Consider the following 20,375-nt stretch of genomic DNA (forward strand, 5'->3'; position numbering starts at 1 on the left):
GTGCGGTTTGGATTAAGACACTGCCTCCCTTGTGTCAGCCTGCACCACAGGCCAAACACATCAGGCAGCACCTCAGCGGCAGTATTTTTCATGGCTGGATGCAGCTGCTCCGTAGGAACGTCTCCATTTGGATTTCTCAGTTCCAAGTGGCTCCTACTGATAGACTCTGGGTCGGGATACCCTTATGTCTCCCGAATGGTGATCACCACTTCTGCTGAGACTATCAAAATTCCCCGGCACCTCTTTGCTATCAAGGGACTCCCCAAAACGATCATTACGGATAATGGTCCACAGCTTACTTCGACCAAGTTTAAGCAATTCTGTACTACCAATGGAATTTCCCTCGTCCATACTGCCCCATTTCATCCTGCATCAAATGGCCGGGCAGAATGTTTTGTGCGGACGTTCAAGACCCAGCTCGGTAAGCTGCTGAGCCATCACCCTTTGGAGGATGCCATGCTGCTTTTTTTTTTTTTTTTTTTTTTTTGCTACAGACCACACCACCCACTATGCCGGTAAGTCTAGTGGAGATACTCCACGGTTGACCATTCTGCTCTCCCTTATCAGTCCTTGTTCCCGAGGCTTCTCACCCTCCCACCCGCATTTTGGCACACTCCTCCTGCATCAGGCAGGAGGTCTGCGTGCGTATCTTGTCTCATCCACAGGCAAGCTGGGTGCCTGAAATCATCACCAAGCTCTGCGTCCAGGCAATGGCGTTTCTCCAGTGGGCTGACAGTTTTGCCGGTACCTCAACCAGTTCCACCCCCATCTGATGGACCACGACACCCCGGGGTAGCTGCCAGTGCGTATTGCCAGCCGCCCTGTGACGGAACCTCCACTTCAACCCCAGCCACTGTGCCTGCTGCCAGCTGCCCCTGCTGCGTCACCACCTCCTGACCATGTCGGCCATGAACCCATGGATGTCAACTAGGACACCCCTACTACAATGGATGTTTGTGGTACTGTGCATTCTTTTTCCAGGGGGAGAAATTTCGTAGCAGCCCCTTATCAGTTAGAGGGCCTGCACAACAAGTGAGGTGGGCTGCTGACCTCCCTTCAAGAGCTCAGATCGAAACATTGCCAGTGGATGTAAACAATAACAGGTTTTCTTCATAAACACAAAACTGCTTCGCGAGAAGACATGTGACAGTGATCCACCAATTGGAACTCATGTGCCTACGTGTTGCACTCTGCCAAATTGGCATTATAAGCATGCCAGCAGAGTTAGACCGGCAGCGTTCATCTAGAGTTAGGACAGCTCCATCCAATACTTACGCTGGCTCTAGCATACTAAGCACTCGCCATAGCATTCAGTAGCACGTTGTATCTTTGTAATTGGTAGAGTAGTATTTTGGTCATTATTTTCTTTATTGTCTTGTGCTCTTATCTGGTTTTGCCACCACATGAACTGTTGTATTTCTTGTTCTTGCATTTCGAAATTAGTGCATGCCAAGAAGACTTTTTATTATAATAAAGTGTGTTCAAACTTGATTGTTAGTTCTTTCCTGCCAACCGCAGGACACTACAGTGAGTATCAAACTAAACTCCGATTTAGTCTGTACTATGTTCTGTTGTTCAGCATAACGAGAATAAGTCTTAATTAAATGTAACACCGCAACTATGGAGTACAGGAAAAGCATGATTGTGAGTGACTAATATGCATAGCTCCCATGGGGAAGTTAGTACAGCGTTAGATTGCTGTACCAAAGGTCCTGATTTTCATACCCCAATTACGGCTTTTTCTTCCTTGTGAAAGTGTTGTATGGGACTATCAATACTGCCATACGTGTGATGCAATTGTTTCTTTATTCTACTCTTCCAATTGTTTATGTTTATTCTGTGAAAACTACAAATGCACTATCAACTTCATCACCTGTTGTGTCCGGTCTGTCATACATGTCCGATAGAACACCACACATATATATACCAATTTACTCTATACGTTTGCTACCTTCAACAAAGGAAAAGCAGACTGCCAAAACAACATTGTTACAAACTCCGATAAGCCTTTTACATGACAGGAAAATGTTCTTCCCTATAACAGTTTCACTTGTAAACAGTTAAAACAAATTGTCATCAATGTGGTTTGAATACGGGACTCTTTGTACAACAACCTTATGCTCTACGATCTCACCCACGAGAGATCTACAAAACTGTCACTCACAGATATGTCTTTCATGTGCTCCGTAGTTGTGGTGTTACTTTCGATTACCATTTGTGCATGTTCTAGCTGGCAGCACATAGCACTCAGTAATTCGGTGTTTTGTTTGATACTCTATCCACATTCAACATTTGGTACTGATCTGAGTGTCTTATATCTGGAGATTTAGGTGCCAGTTCACTAAATTCTGCACATTGTTTAACTTTTGAGGCTCCATTTCTCAAAGTAGCTATTTCTACTATAGCAGCTAAGGAGAACAGGTGCATAACTGCAGGTATTTAAATTCCTCAGTTCTTTGCGAAAGCACTGCACTAATCCATTTCCTTGAGGTATTCACAGTTATAAAAAAATATATATATAGGAGGATACTGCTTGCAGGGGGAAAAAATTATTCAATGACAAATTAATATAACACAGAATATATAATGCAGGAAACAAGAGCAAAGTGGTGTGGGAAATTATACAACAAGAAACTGAAAAACTTAGACAAGTATAAGAAACTGCAGTAGCCTAGTCCAAAAGAAAAACATCTTTTGCATGCTGCACATTAAGGTTTTTTAATTTAAATGCAAGTATACCAAGTATGGGAATCGGGTAATAGAAAGTTGTTGGGCATTAGCAAATTCTCCAAATGATTATTTCTCTGGTATTGCAGAGAAGCTGCAGCAAAATCTTCCTGAAACACATGTAGCACTAGCAGTGACTTATACAGAAAGCACAACAATGTTATTTTCCACATCAGAGCTGGAACTTTAGAAGAGAGATTATCAATTAAGAAATAAGAAATCAGCAGACATAGTTGAGGTTCCTGTCTTTGTTTTGGAGGTGTGCATACATAGCCCACAAGCCCCTTTAACAGAGATAATAAGTGTATCAATTAAGTTCATGTGTCTCCCCAGAGTACCTGAAAATGTTCAAATGTGTGAGAATTCTAAGGGACCAAACTGCTTAGGTCATTGGTCCCTAGACTTACACACTATTTAAACTAACTTATACTAAGAACACACACACACACACAGACACACACACACACACACACACACACACACACACACACACACACACACGCCCGAGGGAGGACTCAAACCTCCGGCGGGAGGGGCTCCGCAGTCCGTGACATGACACCTCAAACCGCACAGCCACTCTGCGCGGAAGAGTACCTGAAACATGCATAAGTGGTGCCCACACTAAAGAAAGGTAATGTGGAAATAATTTAAAGGCCATATTCACTGCTGTGCTCACTCTCAAAAACAACTGAAGAAATCATAAAAGAGAAACTCCTGAGTTACATGAATAAATAAAAACCTCTTTAACGAAGCAGTTTGATTTCCAATATGGAAGAAGTAGAATATCAGTAACTGTAGAGGTCACAAAAACGATACTTGAAGTTCCCAATAGGGATCTTTTATGTTACAGGCATTTTGTTAGAATTGTGTAAGGCTTTTCATACTTGACCAAAAAAATACTATAGACAAGCTAGAAGTGCCAAGTGTAAGAGGAACTGTGAATTAGTGGTTTCTGTCTTAGAAAACAGGGTGCAGAAGGTGTAGATTGTCCACACATGCTGCTGCTGATAATTTTTTTGTAAAGTGTCAGACAAAAAATATATGAACATTGGTGTTTGTCAGGGTAGTGTATTGGATCATATACTGTTCTTAATACACATCAATAACTTTCCAAGACAGGGTAAAACACTGAGAGAAAGTTCTCTTTGTCAACAACAGCACATCATAGCCACTGACAAAACATCCGATCTCCTATTAGGGAAAGAGGATGAAACCCTCAAGGGTGTTTACAATTGGGCAGTATGTAATAAATTAACAACAGACACAAATAAAACTAACAGTAGTATGCACTTGTTATCCTCTGGCGAGCTAGAGTAATTAACATGACCCCCCCCCCCCCCCCCCCCCACACACACACACACACACACACACACACACACACCTATGTCTCTATATGGTGCTGGCTACACCTAATTGCCAATACTATTTTTTGGCTAGTGGCCTGGTTTTGCTGGGAGTAGTGTCAGCCAGGTGTACAGAAAGAGGGAGGAGGCAGGCAGGCAGGCAGGCAGGCAGAGGGACAGGGAGTTGGTGGCTTGTGGCTCAGAATGAGGGGGCCAATTTGCTGGCCAGAAAAGTGGGAGGAAGGGATGGCAGGTCTTTGGGCTGGCACATCCCACCAGGAATGCGGCACATGCTGAAGGCGACGTGAATAGGAAAGGGGTGACAGAATGGAGGAAGGGGAAACTGTTGGGTTGAGGGTGTGGGGACAGTGGGGGAGATAGAGGCCCGGATGATTCCGTGAAAGAAGGATGTGTTGTAAGGCCAACTCCTAACTGTGTAGTTCCGAGAAGCTGCTGGTGATGGGAAAGATCCATATGGCTGTTTGTGAAGCAGTCATTGAAACTGAGTGTGTTCCTGCATGTTGTGCCACTGGGTGGCCAACTTCATTCTTGACAACAGTTTGGAAGCAGCCATTCATCTTCCTGGACAGCTGGTTGTTTATACCAACATAAAAGGTTGAGCAGTGTTTGCAGCAGAGTTGATATATGACATGGCTGCACCCACACATGCTGAGCCTCTGTTGGTGAAGGATAAGCCTGTGACAGGACTGGAATAGGAGGTGCTGGGTGGGTGGAATGGATAGGTCTCGCACCTTGGACTGCCACAGGGAGAGGGAGTGGCATGAGGATGGACTAGGCTGTTGTGTAGGTTGGTGGGCAATGGAACAAAATTTTAGGAAGGGTGGGAAGAATCCTGAGTAGGGTGTGTCATTTTAGGGCACGATGAGAGAGTCAAAGCCCTGGCAAAGGACCTGGTTCAGTTGTTCCAGTTCAGGGTGATGATAATTGATGACTGGGGGGGGGGGGGGGGGGGGGGAGGGCACTCCTTTGTAGCTGAGGTGTGGTGGTGGTGGTGGTGGTGGTGGTGGTGGTAGATTGGAGGTGTGTGAGGATACAGCACGGGAAATCTGTTTGTCGTCTAGGTTTGGAGAGTATTGTCCATGTGAGAAGACCTCTGTGAGGCCTTCAGTATACTAAGGAGAGGAGTTCTCATAACTGCAGTTATGTTGTCCGTAGATGGCTAGGCTAAGATGATGATGATTGGTTTGCGGGGCACTCAACTTTGTGGTCATCAGGGCCCATACAAAGTCCCAATGTTTAAACAGTCAAATATTTTTACACAGTCCACGACTGTCACGAATGAAGAGAATGAAATGATGGAGGACAACACAAATACCCAGTCCCTCAGCAAAGAAAATCCCCAACCCAGCCAGGAACAGAGGAAAAAGGACGGGAAAGAATGGCTTCCTGAGGACAAGTGGAGGGAATTAAAGGGACTTGAACCTAAGACTCCCAAGGAAAAACTGTCACAGGTTGAAGGGGATACGCAGACGCCCACAATGTTGAAGACAGGCAGCAAGAGGATAATGGAAGAATCTAAGACTCCCTCCTCCCTGGATAAGTGAGCCCAGAAAAAACCAAGGCAAGAAATAGGGAAACAGACCTATAGTACTGCAGTCTCAGTTTCTAAGATGACAGTTATCCAGGAAGGCAATCCACTGGTAGCCATCTCCTCGCAGCAGGAGGAATATGTACAGATGGCCCTCTTTGAAAATGGGGGAGAGATTGATCCAGGACCCAACTTCAGGAGGGTCTATCTAAATAGTGGTGCCCTCATTTTTGTTTGTGAGGGGGTGCACATGATGGAATGGCTTAAAGGCAAGGTGCCCATGATATCCCTGTGGTAAGATGCGTAGCTGCTGCTGAAGATGGTAGCGGAACTTCTTAAGGTCGCAAAGGCATCGATATGGGTACCAAAAATCCCAAAGACTCTGTTCAAGAAAATAGGCGCTCAGAACCCAAAAGTCTCGACAGAAGACTGGAGAGTGATAAACCAGAGGGATGAACCGGAAAGAGGAACCATGGTAGTGGAGGTCAGAGTGAAGTCCCTGAAGGCAATGCGAGAGTAGGACCTGAAATTGTTTTTAGGGTTCTCGCAGGTCACCGTCAGGGTTCTCAAAGACCTCAAAGGCAATGATGGCAGCAAGATGGAGACTGGAGGTGCTGCAGATTAATCTAAGCTGCTACCTGGGGAGGCAGGAAGTGGATGTGGCCCTGATACAAGAACCCTACTTATATAAAGGGGGCATATTGGGCCTCGGAGGCACTGGAGGTAAGCTGATTTGTTAGAAACTCCAGAACATGCATCTATGTAAGAAATGGAATTTCTTTCATGTTAATAATAGATTTCTACACCAGGGACCTAGTTACCATTAAAATGCAGCAATGTCAGGAAGGTATCACGAGGGAAATGATTTTGGCCTCAGCATTCATTCCTTACAAAGACAGCTCCTCTCCTCCTCCTCCTCTGGCACTGAGAAGATTGATAGAGGCTTGCTATTGGCAAGTGACCAACTACTGGTGGGATGTGACGCCAATGCCCACAACCTAGTGTGGGACAAAAAGGACACCAACAGTAGAGGTGAGTACCTTCTTGAATTTCTTTTAGCTAACAACTTTGAAGTCCTGAATAGAGACAATAAACCTACATTCAGGAATAGCAGAAGGGAAGAAGTAATTCACATAACTTGGTTCCATGATGATGGGCAGCTATGTCAAACAATGGCATGTAGTGTTAGAGCCATCCTCACCAGAACACATGTACATTAAATTCAAGGTTGAAATGGCAATTAGACAGACCGTGACCTATAGGAATCCCAGGAAAACAGACTGGGAGACATCTAGGACGGACCTTGACTTAGGCTTATCAGAAAGTAAAACCTCGATAAGGAATCCAGTAGAGTTTGAGGAAGTAACACAGGCTGTTACCTCTGCCAAAGTAACCTCATATCAGGACAACTGCACAATCACCAGGAAGTGCACAAATAGGAGTGTGGCTTGGTGGAATAATAACTTGGAAATTCAAAGAAAATGGGTACAAAGACTATTTAACATTGCGAGACATAAAGAACAATGGCCTAAATGTCTTGAGGCTCTTGTCAACTACAACCTTTCAATACGACAAGCAAAGAAGACATCCTTGGAAGGCATTCTGCGAGGAAGTGGAGAACACAGCTGCTCAAGCCAGACTTCACAAAATCCTCACTACAGTACCAATCAATCAAGGAGGTACGTTGCGGAAGGAGGATGGGGAATATATAAAGACAGCACATTAGATGCTGGAAATGCTCCTCAAAACTCACTTTCCTCTATATGCTCTTCCTGACAACACAGACCAGAATGTGATCCCGCAGAGATAATGGTTCTCAGGCACTCTAAGAGAGGACCAGGAATCGGCCAAGGAGTGTGTGAACTTTAATAAAATCCAATGGGTGGTGGGAACATTCCAACCATTCAAGTCACCTGGCCTGGATGGAATTTTTCCAGCTCTCCTGCAACAGGCAGAAGAGACACTAATAAGAGTGCTATGCAGGTTATTCAGGTTTAGCCTAGCAGTAGGAATTATTCCCAATGCTTCGAGGGCAGTGAAGGTTGTCTTCATTCCAAAGCCAGGGAGAATTGATCACACCAAGGCCAAGGATATGAGACCAGTCAGTCTGTACTCCATTCTCAAAACATTGGAAAAACTGATAAATGTATATGTTGGGGAGAGGAGGCTAATTAGGGCCCCTCTACATTCAAACCAACATGCATATCAACCAGTTTCCACCAACTCATTGGAAGGGTGGAGAAATCACCTCATTTCCAAGAAATAGCCCTCTGCATCTTCCTGGATATCGAGAGGGCCTTCAATAACATGACCTTCGATTCCACGCAGAGGTGCATGACCTAGTGACCACTGTAAGTAGGTGGACCAGGGCCATGCTTAGTGGAAGGAAAGTAGAGGCTACCATGATGAATGAAAAGATGGTAATTAACACCACTAGAGGCTAACCACAAGGAGTAGTTTTGTCCCCTTTATTGTGGAATCTAGTGGTGAACAAACTCATTGAGAAACTAAATTCCAAACAATGCTTCTGCCAAGGATACACAGATGACCTTGTCATAGTAATACTTGGCAAATTTACTGACCCAGTTAGAAATACGGCACAAGGAGGATTGGACATTGTGCAAAATTGGTGTATTAAACAGGATCTGAGGGTTAATCCTAAGAAGACAGTTGTGGCACCATTTACGAAGAGGCATATCCAACACTCCAGTTGGAATCCAAAGCTCTTTGCTGAAACTCTGCCTGTAAAGGGGATAGTGAAATATCTAGGGGGTAACCTTAGATGAGAAACTAACGTGGACCCTCACATTAAGAGTATCTGTTCCAAGGCAAAAAGTACTCTACGGAATACCATAAGGGCTCGTGGTAAAAATTGGGGCCTAAGCCCCAGAGGTATGCACTAGATATACACCACAGTGGTTAGACCAAGGATTTCTTAAGTGGCCGAGTGTGGTGGAAGAAAGAAGAACAGCAAGTTGCAGCTAAGGACATTGCAAAGGTGCAGAGACTGGCCTGCTTAGCCATAACAGGTGGAATTAGCAGCACACCAACCACTGGGATGGGAACCATGCTGGACATGCCTCCACTACACCTTTGGGTCAAGATAGAGGCAGCAGCTGGGGCATACAGACTTAAAACTGGCAAAAACTGGATCTCATCAGGATATCCAGAATAACACACTAACATAGTGAGTGGGGTAAACATAGGAATGGCTGGGGAAATGCCTGCCGACTATATAATAACTCCCAACAGCTTCAACAAGCTTTACATTATAATAATTGGAAGCAGGGAGCAATGAGAAAAAACAGTTCAACACTGTACAGGGGACATTGTTTGGTTCACTGATGGATCAAATTCGGACCGAGGTACTGGGGCAGGGGTGTACGGGGTTCAGCTAAGACCGGACGGCACCATCTCTCTAAGAAAACTGGCCTCTGTATTACTCCAAGCTGAAATTACTGCAATCAGGGCACGTGTGGAGGAGAATATGCGTAGGTGCTACAATGACCGTAGCATCTACATCTATCCAGACAGCCATGAAATCACTGGCAGCTCCTGCAACAAGATCTAAGATTGTTGCAGAATGCCACAGGGCTCTGGTGGAGCTATGGAGAAGCACAAGGGTAAACCTAGTGTGGGTCCCTGGCCACTCAGGGATTTGTGGCAATGAACAGGCCGACAAATTGACCAGGATGGGGGCAACGGCTTCATTTATTGGACTGTAATCTGTCCTGACAATCACCAAGGCTATGATCAAACAAGAACTATGGAAATGGCTCCGGATACAGTGTGTAGAATATTGGACCAAGGTCCATAAACAAAAACATGGTAAGGTAATGGTGACCAAGCCATGTTTTAAAAGAAGCTCTGTAATCCTGGGATTGAGTAGGAAAGAGGTCAAACTTATGACTGGACTGATGAACGGCCATGGTAATTTAAAAAAAAAAAAACCACCTACACACAATGGGTATAATGGATGAAGACCCTAAATGCAGAACCTATGATGAGGGGTGAAGACACTATCACACCTAATGTTCAAATTCATGGCAGTGGAGTGCAAAAGATGCAGAATCTTTGGGACAACTAGACCTGAAGAAATTGTATCTAACAAAAAACTGGGGAAGTTGTTCCTTGCACTGTTTAAGGGCATTGGTTGGCTTTACTAGATATAAAGGGAGCAATACCACACAATAAACTTGGTTTCAGTGTGGGCAGTGGTAGGTTGGACCTAAGCTGTTTTAGCTTCCCCGTCAAAATCAAATCAAGGCATATCACACAATTAAAGACTATTTTGAGGATTCAGGAGTAGTGGATAGTAATGAAAGGGGTAAACTACCTTCTCAAATTTCAGTACTAGAATATAGTTTACTACTTTCACAAGGATCTTGTGTAAAGATGTATAATATGTGATAGTAATGTCCACTGGTCTAGTTTTTCAGGTGGTCTGTAGCACATAGTTGAATATGGAATCTGTAACTGAGTCAAGGGGCACAGCAGCATTCCTCAGAACTGAAATTATTGGTGGGTGTAAATGTGTGAGCAGTGAAGAAGGAAACCATATTTTATATTGCAAGTTACATGAAACAATTTATGTGCAAATGAAGAAACATTATTCATTAGAAAATTACCAAATGAAGCAATGCAGCCGTTGGGACACTGACCTCATTCAGGAGGATGGAGGTGCTCTGTCCAGCCATTCTGGTTTGGGGTTTCGTGGATCACTAAACAGTTTGTCAGGATGGTATCTCAATCAAGGGCATGGACAATCACCAGTCTTATCACCATAGCCTACCATTCCTATCCTCTTAAAGCATGTTGTGTGTTCTATTTTGCCCCATGATATAAATTGTATTACCATGACAAATAATTTCATTGCAAGATGATTCTTAGATGACTAAATAAATAATTTTTTAATCTAGTTGCTGCTATGAGCAATAAATAATTTTTTATTCTAGTTGCTGCTATGAGCAACTGCATGGCTGCAACAATTAAATTTCTCCAGTTGCCGAATGTGTGAGGTGTCAGTGGTGCAGAGAATTTATGAAATTGACAAAAGTCAGATATGGGGAGAATGGGGAAGAAGTAGGCAGTGCACTTCCAAAAGAACCATCCTGGCATTTGCCTCAAGCAATTTGGGGAAATCACGGAAAACCTAAATCAGGATGGCCAGACACGGGATTGAACCATCGTCCTCCTGAATGAGAGTCCAGTGTGCTAACCACTGCGCCACTTGCTCGGTGAGGGAGGGGGGTGACAGAGAGGGGGGAGGGGGGTGACAGAGAGGGGGGAGGGGGTGACAGAGAGGGGGGAGGGGGGTGACAGAGAGGGGGGAGGGGTATTTGACTAAGTTTAATAGTGCGCATCTGTGGGCTGAAATGGGGGACGACATGTTGTCCATCATTAAATTTCTGCAACATTTTGGGCTTGTGATGGAGATAGTGAAATGCAGCATATGCAAGCAGAATATGCAACTTGGGGGTTAGTGTGTAGCACCGGAACTTTTTTATGGTAAGTAGTCATTCTTTTTGGGTCTATTGTTCATGTGTTATGATCCTCAGTGGAGTTTTTGTGTGTTGTTGGGTCGGTGTTATTTACTGAGTGTGTTGGTGGTTGATGTTTTGGTATCAGCACTTGCGGTTGATTTATATATCTTAGGGGGAGGTACTCTATTTCAATTTTTTTGGTATTGTCAGTTGTATTTGAGCTGCATAAATCATGGGAAGTGACTAATTCCAAAGTGTCGTCGTAGCTGTGTGTGTTTTGGTATCATGAGTTGTTGTTGACCTATATAGGTCAAGAGAAGGGTCCAATTGCAATGTGTCATTGTAGCCATGTGTGTTTTGGTATTGTGAGCTGCTGTTGACCTATATGGGTCAAGGGAAGCGTCCGATTCCAATTTTTGTTGTTTTAGGTGTTGGTTTTGTGGTATCGATAGTTGCGGTGTGATTACAATTTCTGGATTCGTTGGTTTTTATTTTGTGGTATCGAGAATTGTGGTTGAGCTATCTGGGTGAAGGGAAGTGACCGATTCCTGTTGATATTGTAAGTGTAGCGTAATTGGGAAATTTGTGGTGTTTTTATGTCGTCGAGCTGTGAGGTTTGGAATTGTGGTGGGTGTCTTGTGTATATATTTGTTTTGTCCCCACCCAAAAACTCCCAATTTCCCCACGCTAGTTTGATTATAGTTTTGGAGACAGATTTGTGAGTTGGTTTTATATGTATTTTCATGTTTGTTGTCGTTTATGTAATGACGTAATAGGCGCCATATTGGAGACATCGAGAATGGTCATTTCTACTATATTGGTGACCTCATGGGTCAAAGCAGACGGGTGGAATCGGATGCTTCTGTATTCCCGAACCTGCCATATCATCAACAGGGAGAAGTGAAATCCACTGACAAACAAGGAAAACATATCCAGTAAACATAGGCTCTAAAATGCATACCTTAAGAGCTATGAACATTTGTTCATCTTCGTTATGGTGAAATACATCTCCCCCAATGAACAAGTGCCCATAGCTCTTAAGGTGTGCATTACTGAGCCTATGTTTACAGCACATTTTTTGTTGTTTTGATCTATACTACCAACGCCGAAAGTTTGTCAATGGAGTTCTGGTTCTCCAGTGTATATCCCTGTATTTCATATTGGTCCTTGTGCATTATCATTTACTCTTAGGTAATCTGTTACTGACTTATATAGACTTGTGACTTAATTAATTCACAGATAGAACTCTTACAAAGCTCAGTTCATTTCTGTACCCACCAACAGACACTAATAAAGAAACTATATTTGCGTCCAGAATGGGAAATAAAACAGTACCTCATGCATTATCTATTAAGATATTCAGTGTGCCCTTGAGAATGGACTGACAATATCTCTAGAAACACTAGAATACTCTCCACATAAGGCATATTTACCATTGATTTGCGTTGTCAAACCCAGCAACAGAACACTCATTAATTGGTAGGCTATAGACAGCTGCTCAGCTGATTGATTTGGAGAGATCACGAACATTATTCCGAACACAGAAATAAAGGAAAAATCTTGTATCTATATCTTCCTTTATACTCATCTGACAACAATAAAGACAGTGCTTAATGTATTATACACACAATAAAACTTAATCCTTGTAATGCAAACATTTCACTAATGAATAGTTTTAGGAGGTAGGAGACATTTATGGAAAACAACTGCTTGTTGTACGGTTTAGAAGCTAACGCAGGCAATAGGCGGAAACATTTCATGTTAGCTCTGAGTTGTCGAGCTTCTATAGATTTTTTTGTTCCCAAAAAAGGGCCAAGTTATGTTGTGCATACAGTAATCAAATGAATTGTTTACATTTTCTATTCTTCAGCTGACCAGATAGTTAATATCACACTTTAAAAGGATAGACATGCTGATTGGCTAGGGCATGCCTTTTATTGAGGCAGCATCAAATGTCAGCCTCTGTGGCACATGTTTCTGATAATGTATCTGCTGGCAGTTATCTAAAGTACTAATTACTGAAGCCATTGCCGATCCATATTTACAAGATATAAATCATTATGCTTAAGTCACAAGTATGGCGACTATACATGCAGAAAGAAAAAGATATAATAAAATAAAAATGTCTCTCTCAAAGTCTGGGACTGTAAATGAGAGAACAATTTGCATTGAAAGTATAGTGGCAATCAGATCATCTGGCACATTCATCTAAAAGGCAAAATAAATATGGTATGATTATAGTCTGGAGAAATGCTGTGGAGGTTTCCATGAAAGTAAAATGTTCAGCCTTAGCTACATCCATACCACAAAGATATATATGACTCTGTACTAGATCAGAGGCATACACTGTCATGAAACTAAGAAACTCACATCAACACAAACTGAAGAAAAAGACATTCTGCTTTCCACAAGTGTACTAATTATTTTGTAAGATTCCCTTTTTATGGTCTGACAATTATTAATCAAAGTAAAACTCATTTCACTCAAGTTCAATATAAAGTTTTGTATCTCCAGTTACCTGAAAACCCTGCTTTTCACGTGCCACCAGCAGCACATTCTCAGCTCTCTTCCCCAATCACTAAACAGAAAATATTAATGAATAGGAAACTGACACGATTCAGGTGGTATTCATCTGAACTTTAAGATTTTTTCCCTAATTTTCAACACTGAGCATTGACTTCACTGCATTAGTACTTTACTGGTACCTTTAGGTATTTCCCAGCTAACTAGCGTATCTCAGAATAGATAATGCAGTATGTCAACTTAAGCTGCTGCACACAACGGACAGATTTACAAAAAGGTTGTCTCGCAATCAAGAATCAATCATTTTGCCATCACCGACAAAGAACTCTCTACATGTGATGCTGAAGAAGGGAGTTTAAGAACCCATACGAGCTACACTTACCGGTATATACAGACTGTTAAGCATTATTTTACGCTACAGAAATTCTTTTACAATACTTCAAAGCACATTTAAACTGATTTAGTAGCCATGAGATGGAATTCGAAATGATGAAACGCATTAAAGATATCTTCCAAACCCCTTATTTTTAGTAAGCTATGTTCGGAAGTGTCTGAAAATGTAATGTCACAAGGCAAACTAATTAAAAAAAACAACAGTCAATTGTTAATGAAATGCTTAATAACCTCCGTACACGACCTACCTCTCTCAAACACTACGACAAAACTACAATGCCACTTCCCGCCTCAAAATTCAAAACAGATGTCACCAAATTATTGACAGTCGATATTGTCCGTTATCGACTCTGCTGACCAGATCTGGATTTGGAAATACATTGTTTCCAATTAAAGTGTGTAATATAAGCCAAAGAAAAATGTCTATGGAAATTATTACCAGATTCTGTTTCTGGAAACGATGTTTAATACGTAAAAACAAATGTATCTGCATACAACAATTATACGCTTGATGAGGGAGTGGCTCTCGTCAGGACTCGGATGTGGTGCATATTACAACGTTACTGTATGAACTTCCTTTCTCTAATTTGGATACTATTAACAGGATGTGCAGGGCACGACTAGGACTTCAAAATATGCAAATAGCAAGGTGCAACTCTCAAATATTTTCGAGAAAACGGAGTTTGAAAACTTTACGAGTGCTTACATCCTACGTATGGTGGCTAGTAATCAAGAATTCCCCGACCAAGCGAGTAGGTGCTTAGTTTATAAGCATGATGTTTGTGAATCGAACTCGCTTCTGGTATTCCTTTTTATTTAATTTCTACGTAATTCTAATGATAGATATCCGTGTTACGTTGCAATATTGTGTGATGACAGAGCACTGCTTAAGAATGTAACCCAACTTTTGTTTTGAATTAGACACATTCATGCACATGCAAACATTCGGCGTTCACTACATGCGAAGTATGTCGCAATAATTACAGTTTCCCTTTTTTCTATGATCAGTGTCTTACTAATTCGTACAGTGCTCCATACATCACTAGACAACAGGTTCACTTCCCTAAAGAATATTTCCAGCACTCTAAAAAATACTGAAACAATCACTCACAAGACAGATTTTAACACTCCAAATATCACACAAACCGTATGTCACAAAGAAAAACAAACAACTGGAAAGAGTAACGTGGGAATTTTCACAGACTTAACAATCCTCCATCAAAACATGCAATCAATAAAAAATAAAATGCAACTATTAGAAGTTGAGCTCCAATCTTTGAACTGCATAGTACTTTGTGTTACTGAGCACTGGTGTAGAGATACAGAAATCCCGTGTGTAGTATTATCATCGTATGAAAGGGCAAACTCTTACTGCAGAACTGCTTCAAAGGGTGGAGGATCATGCATTTATATCAGAAAAGGAACACATTTCAAATCAAGACATGACCTGAGTATAGCAAGTGAAGAAAAACACTTTGATATATCAGCTATTGAATTAACAAGGCTTGATCTCAGCAAGAAATTAATCATTTTGTGTATGTATAGATCTCCCAGTGGTAGTGTACACACTTTTTTCAATAAATTAACAGAAGTTCTAGATTAAGTCTCAAGTACAGGGGCCAACAGAATTCTGCATGGGGATATTAACAAGAACACTAACATCATAAATGAATCCAGCAGCACCCTCACAAACATCCTTCAACGTTTTGGCATGTTGCGATTGATCAACAGTGCAACAAGGGTTACTACAATGACTGAATCAGTAACTGACCATGTGGCCACAAATATGGACAGGAACAACTGTGTTGTAGCTGTAAAAGATCTCGGACTATCAGACCATCTCCATCAAATAACAACAGTAAAATCAGGCATTGAATCATTCCCAAACGACAAGCCTACAAACGACATCTATCAGAAATCATTATAAAAGATTTTTCAAGCAAAACAAAGTTGGGATGAAGTGTATAAGGAAACCAGTATGAATACGAAATTCTCTAATTCTCCACACTATTTAAATTGAAATTTGAAAAAAGCATTTCCAAAAGTATGCATGTCTATATCAACATCTCACAAAAACAGATGGATAACAGCAGGTATTAAGGGGAGACATTGATGAAAAACACACACTATTTTAAAAATGCACCAAATCCACAGTTTTGAAAATATGGCAATGAAATTTTGCACCACACTTTACATGGAAGTAACACATTTACATATAAAACTCTTTGATTATATATATTCAACTTTTTTAAGGAAATTTGAAGTTTTATTTTCAAAAAATAATGTATGTTCCTTTTTCTCAGACAGTATACAAGAGATTTCTACAAACATTTCTCTGTTTCATCTCTTTATATGTTGTAAGCTTCTCTCATGGGGTTTTCGGAATAATTTTTTAATTATAATTCCATAAGTACAATTTTCAATTCATGCAAAATTCCTAGCACTTTGCACCATCCCGTATCTCAGCTCGCAATCAGAAATTCAAAATTTGCCCTTGAGCCAACGTTTATTAGAAATATGTATACAAAATTTTATAATTCTAGCATTCATAGAATATGAAGAAAACGTACATAAACTTTAAAAAACAAACTTTTCAGGAAACGCAATTTAATGTTCAACCTATCTTTTTTCCTTGTGTCACTTCTTCAGAAGGCACCACATTTGTACTCTGGGTCGTCTTTCCCTTCAAGGCTTCTCTTCTAGTTTCTTGTTGTCTTTTGTCTTTCCTTTACCAGGTCTTCAACTGACTTTTCAGCTGCAGAGACGCACTGTAAATCTATTTTTCTCAGGATGTCTTGAGTAAAATTTCCTATCTTGGACCCCATTCTTTCTAGTACCTTCATCCTCCCGACGTTCACATCATTATATACAATAACTGCATTGAAAGTAGCATGTGCAAATGTGTTTTTAGGGCATCATTTACATATGAGTGAATTTAGAGGCTCACTTGGATTTTGGGTTTTGCCATGAACACACTTTATGAGAAGTGCAGGATCGGCCAGAAAACTGTATGTGGGCTTGACAAGATCCAGGATACAATTTGGAAGCCTCTCCTTGTGAATGTAGGGGTTGTTATCCCTCTGAGCTCGTAGATATTTACACCAGCTAATGTGTGACAGATTATGAATAGGGTGTTCATCTGTTGACAACATGTGGAAATATGTAGCCCAACTGCACTCTTCATGTCATGTACACTGGATAGGTTGTGTCTGATAGCCTTGCCATAATACACTAGAAGAGAGTCTATCATCTTCTTTGCGAGTCTGTTGTGTCCACCAATGCCCTTTCCATCTTCCAACTTCTGCCCTTCATGTCACTGAAAAGTTTCCTCAATCCTGAGCCAATTCTCTTCTAGATGTGACCTATGCATTCAAGTTTCCCAATTGAAAGTTCTCCATAAGGTTTACTCTCATTCACAAACTTGAATGCACTGGAGTCACCATCCCCAAGATATTTCACATATCCGACACCATGTTCCTTGACAGATCTCTTAGAAATAATTTGCATACCAGCTCCTTCCATTCCTCCACTAGAACCAGAAAATGTTTTTCTGCAGTTATGTTCTTTTACATCTTCTTCACATTCTCCACTAAGTGCACAATTATGACAGAATTTACTTATAACTTGAACATTTAGTACCTTCCTTGTGTCAATACTTATGACACTTGACACACCATGTAAGGACATATGCCCTATTTTCATGAACGTGATTCTAGCCGCACAACGGGTGTTAACACACATTGAACGCCGAAATGTATTTGGAGCTAGACGCGTGGGGCATTTCATTTCGGAAATCGTTGTACCATCATATGACACAATATATCATGCTGTCCTCACACGTCAGAAATTATGATTTCCTGTACACAATGTATTTCTGTAAATCTTAGACATGGCGCTGGCATATTCATTATTTCACACAATAAATTTTCCTCTTCTCTCTCACCTCCAATGGACATCAATCCATAGGTAAACCTCATATTAGCTTCATAGTACCAGTTTTAACATGTAGAAGTTTTGGATGAGTTATCAGCATCGCATTTTTGCACACACCATGCAGCCTACTCCCTTACCATCATCTATAATCTGAATCCGGTCTAGTGAAGCAGGGGATACAGCTCGTCAGCTTTGACCAATGACGTCAGAATTGGCCAGAGAGCGTTTATTACACACATGAAAGAGCTGACAAGACTGTTCAGAAACAAAGGAATATGAGAGACGAAAAATATAGTTGAGATATATCAAGGCAAGTAGTATTTTCACATTAAGGATATCACGTGTTTGTATTGGTTTATTGCTGTGAAAAATGAAGGGGAAAAATGTATGGAAATACTGGTAGCATAGAATACCTCACGTCACTTATATATTGGTTGTATCTCGAACCTCATTCGAACTGTATAGGTCAACTGAAGTACAGGATACAAATTTTAGTTGTGTTGTTTCTTTCGCCACCACTACCACTAATAGTCTGTTCTCCGCAGATAGTAGTACTACCAATGGCAGAAGGGGCTACATACATAATATTTGTATCCGATACTTCCGTTTATATATATATATATATATATATATATATATATATATATATATATATATATATATATACTGCTAATGAAAATGTAGAAATGGATGTGCATTACATTTGCAACTTGTACCTCAGTTAAACTACGCAAAGAGGCAGTAAGATGACACATATACAATTTGTATCCTGTACTTCACAATAGGCCATAATTTTTTTCCGCCTTCGATGCAAATAGTATCTATTGGCACTGCTGTGATCAAAACTATAACTTTCGGTCGCGAAAGTTATAGTTTTGATCACAGCAGTGACAGTAGAATCCCATTCTTTAGTTGAGCTATATAGCTGTTCACAACATTTGTATCCTGCTCTCCAGTTGACATATATAGGTAAAGTTCATCAATGTTACGTACCTCGTTCTTTTCGAAACACACACACATGCACACGCACAGACACACACATTCACCCCCCTCCCCATCCTAATGTGAAATTAGCTACCATATTTCGGACAGTACATTTGCTCAACACGTTTAACAATATGTTTGAGGAACACTACGCCTCCATGAATATTCGTCTAAGTTACTTTGAAGTGTGGAAATCCGGCGTTTCGCCTTCCCTACGAGAGATTTCATGGCTGACCAATAATCCTCTATGCTATTTCTGTAACCCCTGTGGATAATAATCTGAACTCAGTATTGTTATTAACTACGAGATGCTGATAACCCCTTTCACCTAAATTTATATATGAAGAAAAGCCATCTGAAATTACAATGGAACGCTCTGCAACGTGATCTTCAATTAACCTGACTAAAACTTCCTTCCTTCGATTGAGTACTACTTCAAACACTACATCATCACACTCTTGACTTGAAACTGCAGACCCCAAACCTATAATCCCACCGGAGGTTCCCCCCTTTTGTACTTCCTTTTGCCAAAATGCGACTCGTCAGTTTCGACCATAACACCTGCCTGTGCAATGGCCCCCTATATTTAATGTATTCCCCCAAACTTCCCTACAAAAAGAGTACCAATCCACAACCGTACGCTTACACACACGACATTCATGGACACACAGCCACACAGCCAAACACCATCAGCTCGTGATGTTCATAATGTCTCTCAAAGCGAGCTTAGATTTTTCTAACCACGTCCGTCGTCTAATGGACTGCCATAACCGATCTTTGCTGTAGCGCCATACGAATAAGTCGAGAGCACAGCGACGAGATACGCATATGTCCGCCGCACTCACGACATCGAAAATACTCGGCAACGAGACCACTCATTTGCAAAAAACAAATCGTGGCCAACATGCCTACGCCCGTAGCATCTCTCAAATCATTCAGATTCATCGCAACAGATAAATCCTACTAAAAATTGTCCTAAAATACGAAACTAATAGTCCAAATTATCTCAATATCACTAAGAATGAATTGCAAACAACCAATTATTAAATAAATGCACATAAAGAGTATTTTGAGCAATATGTAGCGATCTCTTTTAAAACCACATTCAATTATTTTAATGTACAATGATAGCGCTTATCCAGAACACAGAACTGTTTTATTATCTATGGCTCAAAGTGAAGACATTATTATCTATGAGTAATGTATGACGTCATTAGTCAAAGCCGACAGGTTGTATCCCGTGCTTCACTAGACCGACAGGGGGGAGCCTATGGTAGGATTATGGGTTTGGGGGGCGCTGTAGTTTCAGGTCAAGAGTGTGATGACATAGTGTTTAAAGCAGTACCCAGTCGAAGAAAGGAAGTTTTGGTCAGCTTAATTGAAGATCGCATTGCAGAGGGTACCATTGTAATTTCAGATGGTTTTTCTTCATATAGGGAT

At 41.2% G+C, this 20,375-nt stretch overlaps 1 protein-coding gene across 5 annotated transcripts in view; it reads right to left on the reverse strand.

Annotated features, from left to right (window-relative positions):
- The window catches only part of LOC126334527 (spindle and kinetochore-associated protein 1-like), a 424,403-nt gene that overhangs the window by 69,798 nt on the left and 334,230 nt on the right, over positions 1-20,375 (reverse strand). The window contains exon 1 of one of the 5 annotated variants that reach the window (XM_049996877.1): positions 14,267-14,325. The exons of 1 other annotated variant lie outside the window; for it this stretch is intronic. The gene's annotated coding sequence lies outside the window, so the exon portion shown is untranslated. Of the gene's footprint in view, positions 1-3,248; positions 3,322-13,620; positions 13,646-14,266; positions 14,326-20,375 lie in introns of those variants that run through there. 3 more of the 5 variants (XM_049996881.1, XM_049996879.1, XM_049996878.1) reach the window with 3 other exon arrangements.

This window comes from Schistocerca gregaria, chromosome 2 (genome assembly GCF_023897955.1).
Source record: "Schistocerca gregaria isolate iqSchGreg1 chromosome 2, iqSchGreg1.2, whole genome shotgun sequence".
Lineage (NCBI taxonomy): Eukaryota > Metazoa > Arthropoda > Insecta > Orthoptera > Acrididae > Schistocerca > Schistocerca gregaria.